The sequence below is a fragment of the Chrysochloris asiatica genome, unplaced genomic scaffold (assembly GCF_000296735.1).
Source record: "Chrysochloris asiatica unplaced genomic scaffold, ChrAsi1.0 scaffold00007, whole genome shotgun sequence".
In the NCBI taxonomy this organism is placed as follows: Eukaryota; Metazoa; Chordata; class Mammalia; order Afrosoricida; family Chrysochloridae; genus Chrysochloris; species Chrysochloris asiatica.
In genome coordinates, this window is record NW_006408525.1 from 39,827,129 (window position 1) to 39,834,967 (window position 7,839).

A 7,839-nucleotide genomic window follows, 5' to 3' on the forward strand; every position below is an offset into this window, starting at 1 on the left:
TATGACCAAAACAAGTACAATGCAAAAGAAGGTGAACACGTAGAAACAGAAATCCAGACAATGAGAAGGTCAGGTAGATTACAGGATAAAATAGACTTCCCTAAAAGGACAGAGATGTCAATGGACCATAAGGCAACCTCAAAGAAAATTAACACTTCACAGCAAGTGAATGAGAATCCAAGAAGAATATGAAAATATTAAAACTATGAGGAAACGCACAAGAAAGAACACACAAATCATGAATTCAACAGAGAAAGACAAACAGAACAAAGAAGCAGCAACACCACTAGTTTAATAAACCACTTTTGATGAAGAAGCAAACAACTGAAAAAGATACAGAAATCTAAACAACACCCCTTGACCTCATAGACACATACAACACTCCACTCAGGAACAGTACAATTTATATTCTTATCCACTGCACATGGGTCATTCTCCAGAGTAAACTATATGTTAGGACACAAAGCAAGTCTTACTAAATGTAAAAACAGTGAACTAATATCAAACTCATTTCAGATTTCAATGCTATAAAGTTAGGAATCGATAATAGGAAGAATAAAGTTAAAAAAATAAATACCTCACAATGGAATAACACTGTTCTCAAAGGCTACTGGGTAATAGAAAAAGTAAAATATGAAGAAAATATTCCTAGAAACAAACAAGAATGAAGATACAATATACCCAAATCACTGGGACACACAGCAAAAGCAATACTCAGAGGCCAATTTATTCACAACTGCACAGAGATGGAAACAACCTAAATGCCCCTTACTGGATGAATGCATAGCCAAACTATGGTGTGTACACACAGTGGAACACTACACAATACTAAACGATAAGGAAGAATCCACAAAACACTCCATAGCATGGATGAACCTGGAGGACACTATGCTGAGTGAAATAAGTCAATCACACAGGGTAAATTTTCATAAGGCCACTATTATAAAAAGTCAAGATTTTTTTAGACATTCTTTGATGGTTACCGGAGATGGGAGGAAAATCACTATTTTACTAGAGAGTTATTGTTATTAAATGCTCTCGATCCCATTCCTGGGCCAGGATGCTCAGTAGTTTGAAATGTAGCTATCCCCATAATGAAACTGAACACAGGCATAGTTAACTCTATGGTGATTGGCTATGAGCAGCCAATCAATTGAAAGGATGTTTCACTGGTGGTGTGGCCTTGGCTCCTAACATCATGTACGTTTACGGAAAGCTTTCTTTGTTTTCCACTGGGAACTTGGGACTCTTGTCTGCCTGCCAGGTCTTCCTACCAATCTAGGCTCAGCTAATGTGGACTTGGGACTGTTCAGTTGTGAGTCATTTTGTTGATAAAAACTTCTTTATATATACACATAAGTAAGTTTCACTGATGTTGGTTCTCTGGAAAGCCTAAGACATGTGGTAATGGGGCAAGGGGGTCCTACAGAAACAAAATTACAAAAATGAGTTTTCTAAATTGGTCCTCCATTCTGATTAATTTTAAAGGCACTGCCATCACTAGTAAAGAAGATTTTAGGGTGGTGGCAGGTCTGACCTCCAGTTCATAGGCATCGGCCTTGGACTGATTCTGAATTTGGTTCTCATTCCTCATCGTGAAATCCTAGAAAGTCAGACATGATTTCCACATGGTTTTGGCAGTTGATGTCAGGAGCGGGATTCATTGCAATGGCTCCAGACTCATGGAAGCATGAAGTTTTGTAAGAGAATGGACCAAGGAACATGGAAAAAGAAACTTTGATTTTTAGAATGTAAGTTTGGATTTTGCTACCTATAACGACTGAAAGGAATGTAAGAGATAAAATGCTTCAGTTGAGGAGAGAAAAGAAACTTCTGGAGTTGGCTAAATTGGATCATCATTCTGGCTAAACAAAATGATTGACATAGGGCCAGGGTCTACAGAAGCCACCAGGCCAGAGGCCCAAGGCCATATGCATATGAATGTTAGTTCAAGGGCAAAGAAAAGATTGAACTTTTAAAATGATTGAAAGTGTTTTAAAAAGGTTTATATGCGTTTGACTGCCTTAAGGATATTGATTTCCCCAGCCTACTATTGTAAAGTGGAGTCCTGGTGTGGCGCTGTGGGTTAATGTGCCAGACTGCAAAGCCATTTGAACTGTAAGGTTGGTGGTTCAAGTTCACCAGCAGTTCCTCAGAAACCCTATACAGAGTCACTATGGGTTGGAATCGATGGCACTTAACAACAACAACTATTGTGAAGTAGACGTCCATGTGTAATGAAAATGAATACTGGGAATTATGATTACAGAGAGCTTGTAAGTAAGTCCCCTGTCAGTCTGTACTGGATTGGATTTACTAAAAGGGGAGTAGGAATTTTCCCAGAAGAATAAACTTCTTGCTTTAAGCCTTTGTATTGTAGTGAGCCTGAGGTATAGTGGTGAGCCTGAGTCCACCCAGAACCTTCAGATGGGGATAATTGCATTAGAAAAGATATTCAGACCAACCCAGAACTTTTGGAATACCCAAACCAAGCAAAGACATCACTAAAAAAATAAAATTATAGACCAATGTCCTTCATTAACATAAACGTAAAAATTTCAACAAAATCCTAGCCAATAGAATCCAACAACATCAAAAAAAGAATACACCATGATCGAGTGGAATTCATACCAGGTATGCAGAGATTGCTCAATACTAGAAAAGCAACCAATGTAACCCACCACATAATTAAAACAGAGGGGAGAAACCCCACAGGATCATATCAATAGATGCAGAATAGGCATTTGACAAAAGCCAACCCCCATTTTTGATAAACCACTCAACAAAATAGAAATAGAAGGAAAAATTTCTCAACATAATTAAGGTCATATCTACAAAACCAGGGGTTCTGGTGGAAGCAGTCGGATAACTCAAGGTCAGTTTGAACCACAAGGTCAGCAGTTCAAACTCATCAGCTGCTCCTCAGAAACCTTATACAGGCTCACTATGAGTTAAAACCAACTCGACGGTACTTAACAACAACAACATACAAAACGAACAGCCAACATCACTCTCAACATAGACAAACTGAAACCATTCCCCTTGCAGTCAGGAACCAGGCAAGAATGTCCTTTATCACCACTATTATTAAATATTGTAAGGCACTCTTGTAGCGTAGTGGTTATGAGTTAAGCTGCTAGCCTCAAGGTTGACAGTTCAAAACTACCAGCTATTCCATGGGAGAATAGTCCTTGTAAAGATTTACAGCCTCGGAAGCCCTATACAGGGTCTCAATGAGTCGGAACCAGCTCCACAGCACATAACCACCATCACCACCACCGTTCAATATCGTGCTGGAAGTCTTAGCCAGAACTATATAGCACAAGAAAGGGAAACTGATGGCATCCAAATTAGCGAAAAAGAAGTAAAACAGTTTTTGCAGATGATATAATCCTATACTTAGAAAACCCTGAAGACTCAGTAAGAAAATGATTGGAACTTATTGAAAGATTAAGCAAAGTGGGAGGGGACAAGATCAACAAGAGAACTCTGTAAAGGAAATCAGGAAGACAATAAATACCATTTGCAAGTGCCACCCAAAAGATTAAATACTTAGGAATAAACCTAACCAGAGAAACCAAAGATGTAAAAAGAAAACTATGAAACACTACTACAAGAAACCAAAAAATTTTATGTGCAAGCACTAAGCAATGTTCCTAGAAATTCAGTTCCTTCATGTATGGTTTTATTCCAAATAAAATGTATTCAAATATGTCTCTACAATCAGTAGATTGTTGTAGACAAGGTCTCTCAATAATATATTTGTTTTAGTCTCATTAGGGAGCTCTGCAGTGTAGTTGCTTATGAGTCAGGTTGCTAATCTCAAGGTCAGCAGGTTGAAAGTGATAGCCATTCTGCTAGAGAAAGATGAGGCTTTCTGCTCCTGTAAAGATGCCTCGGAAACCTATGCAGGGTCGCTATGAGTCAGACCCAACTCCACAGCACACCAACACCACCATCACCAGTCTCATTAGGGTGTTTTAAAAAAAAAAAGTCCAATAAAAACAGGCTTCTGAGGGGATCTCAGAAGGCTATGTCAACTGCTTTTTGGGATTCCAAGAGGGTAATCTCGATAGATTTTCTGGAAGGACATAGGTCACTCTTGGATGCTTATTGTTACGAAGTTTTCAGAAAATTGAAAACTACATTGGGGATAAAAAGACCAGGGCATTTGTACTGAGGAATTTTTTTCCCAAGAGCTGTCCTGCAAGAATTTCATTGGGAAAGCTTACCCTATCCACTCAATACCTCGCAGTCCTGATAGTACCTCTTGATACTTATATTTGTTCCCCAGACTCAAAGAACATTTCAAAGGAACACGATTTGAGAGTCCTTCGAGGATGCCAAAACCACTGTGTTGACATCCTCAAGGGACTCAAACCATTATGACATGATATAATTTTGACATGATGTAACTTGAAGCATCACCTTCAGAAGCATAAAGACCTACATGGAAGATATATCATGGAATGATAGTTTCAGATTTGGATATTTTTGTTTAATAAAAATGTCTATGATTTTATAGCAATACTTGTTGGCTTACCCTCCTATATCCAGGAATATTATAGAAAATACAGGGGACATGGACAGACAGGGGGACAGACTCAATGGTACCTAACAACAAAAACAACAGGGGGCAACATTCTAGAAACTTCTTAGCTATCACCAATCACCTTAAGGGAATGACTCACTGGGTTTGGAGATTTAGGACTATAGCCTCAGGTCCTAATAATAAGACACAGCTACTGTTTTTTCCTTTATCTAGTGCTGGAGTCCTGGTGTGGTGCTGTGGGTTGATGCGCCAGACTGCAAAGCCATTTGAACTGCAAGGTTGGCGGTTCAGTCTCACCAGTCACTCCTCGGAAACCCTATACAGGGTCACTATGGGTCGGAACCGACCCGACAGCACTTAACAACAGCAACAACAGTGCAAAGAAGTGTAAAGAAAAGCAAAAACTCAAGGAAACAATTAATCCAAAAGAATAAGGGACCGCATGAAATTCAACTTCACTACCCAGAGATCCCACGAACTAGGTGGTATCTGCCCATCACTGCTGATTACTCTGATCAGGATCACAATGGAAAGTCCTGGACAGAGAGGAGAAAAAATTAACATAGACTAAGGAGCTCTGGTAGCGTAGTGGTTACGAATCGGGCTGCGAACCGCAAGGTCAGCAGTTCGAAACTACCAGCTGTTCCACGGGAGAAAGATGAGGCTTTCTGCTTCTGTAAAAATTTACAGCCTTGGAAACTCTGTACAGGGTCGCTATGAGTTGGAACCAACTCCACGGCACATAACAACAACATAATTAAAAAACAAATCATCAGAGACTAATGGAACTCCCAAGACTGTGACTTCGGACACCCCTAAGCTCTGGGACTGAGCCCACAGAGATCAGCTTTCAGTCAAACAATAGACAGTCCTGAGACAGTACTGGAGGCACTCACTCATCTAGGCCAGGACATTTGGAAGACATTTGGCCAACCCATTGGAAAAGATACATATTTGTGTCCATCCCAAAGAGATATGACCCAACAGAAGGCGGAGAGCATCAAGCAATATTGTTTATATCACATGCAAGTAAAATTTTGCTGAAGTATCCAAAAATAGTTGCAACATTGCATGAACAGGGAACTGCCAGAGATTCAAGCTGGATTCAAAAGAGGATGTGGTATAGGGATATCCTTGCTGACATCAGATGGATCTTGGCTGAGAGAAGATAATACCAGAAACGTATTTCAAACAGTACACCCTTCAATATGGATTGTAAATGTAAAAAAAATGTAAAGAAAACAAAAATCCTCACAACTAGACCAATAAGTACTATCATGATTAATGGAAAAAAGATTGAAGTTGTCAAGGATTTCATTTTGTTTGGATCTATAGTCAACATTCATTGAAGAAACAGTCAAGAAATCAAACAATGTATTGCATCAGGCAAATTTGCTATGTAAGCCCTTTTTAAAGTGTTCAAGCAGAAAGATATGTTTGCCGACTAAGGTACGCTTAACCCAAGCCATGGTATTTTCAACGATCTCATGTTGTTGTTGTTAAGTGCCATCTAGTTGGTTCTGACCCATAGAGTCCCTGTATAGGGTTTCCAACAGGCAGCTGGTAAGCTTGAATCCCCCATCTTGTGGTTCAAACTAACTTTGCGTCCAATGCATTAGTCCACAGCACCACACCAGGACTCCAATAGTCTCATATGCATGTGAAAACTAGATAATGAATAAGGAAGATGGGAGAAGAATCAATGTATTTGAATTACAATGTTGGAGAAGAATATTAACATGTCTATGGACTGCCGGAACAAAGAAATCTGAGGAGTTGGAAGAAGTAGAGGCAGAATGCTCCTTAGATAGGTGGAGGGACTTTGTTGCTGGCACTTTGGACATGTTCTCAGGAGGGACCAGTTCCTGGAAAAGGACATCATGCTTGAAGCGGAGGGTCAGTGAAAAGCCGCAAGATCCTCAGGGAGACAGATTGATACAGTGGTAACAGCAATGGGTTCAAAGGTCAAAACAATTGTGAGGAAGGTACAGTATCAAAACAGTGTTTCATTCTGTTGTGCATAGGGTTGGTGTGAGTCTGAACTGACTCCAGGTTACCTAACAACATTATCAACAACATAAAGGAACACCAAGGAGGAATGTACTTCTCAAAACAATCACTTAGAGGAGACCAAAAGGGTAGAAGCGGCTCAAAAACAAAGCTCAGATGGCAGGCAGAGGCGAGAAAGAAGAAAGAATGAAAATGGAAAACCCGAGAAGGAGGAAGGGGAAAGAGCTTTGTTACACTGGCGAGCTTGCCATCAATTCACAAAATAAAATGTCTATCAATGGGAAATTAATATGCCATGTAAGCTTTCACCCAAACTACAATAATAATTTTTAAAAAACGAATACAGTTATCCAGAACTGAACATTTTTTTCTTTCTCTTTTGAATCGAGTCGCTTTTCTGTGTGTGCCAGAAGAGCAGAGCCAATAAACAAATCCCATGTGACTTTGTTCAACCCACCACTGCCAGTAACGTTCTTTCTGCAGAGTAAACTGGACCAGAATAGACACAAAAAACAAAACAATTTATTAAGTGAAGGACGTGCTTAGGAGGTTTTATACATAGAGACCATGACCTGCTTTCAGAAGGCAAACTGAATGAAGAGTTCTAAGAGAGGCAAACATTTGCAGAGCTATTGTCAGTGAAGGATTCTTAGCTATTCTTTTGAGCAAAACCAGACTAGTGCATCAAAGTTGCTTCTGAATGCCTTTCTCCTAGTTTCCTGACAGTAAGTAAAAAGTTTTGTAATTTTCATGCTGCATATGTTAATTGACAGATCTTGATTAACATTAACTTATTATAGTACTCAGGTATTTCTAAAATATCCTATTATATATTATAGACCTGTCGAGTAATGTAATTTGTATAACTCAGTTATTTTAGCAGAGGTATATACAATTTTGATGTGCAGATCAAAGGAAAACTGGACTTAGATATGTGTATAAATATTGTAAATTCTTAAATGGACACTACTCTGAATGTCCTTGGAAAATTTCCAAGTTTTTGCTTCTTGAGAAGGGACGAGTTCCCTTTCCCTGTGGCTTATATTTTTCTTTAAAATGTCTTTGTGGTTTGCTTACTGAGCAATTCAAACAAACTCTGGGTCCATAAAATAATTTTAATTCTTTATTTTATCAAGCTAGAAAATAGAAATTATTTTGTTTTTTGGTAGCTTAACCTTTTGTTAAGGAAAAGAGGAAGACCCCCAACGAGATGGATCAGCCAGGTGACATCATTGATGGTGTCAAGTGTGGTGGCGGTAGTGAGGTTGGCCCAGGAT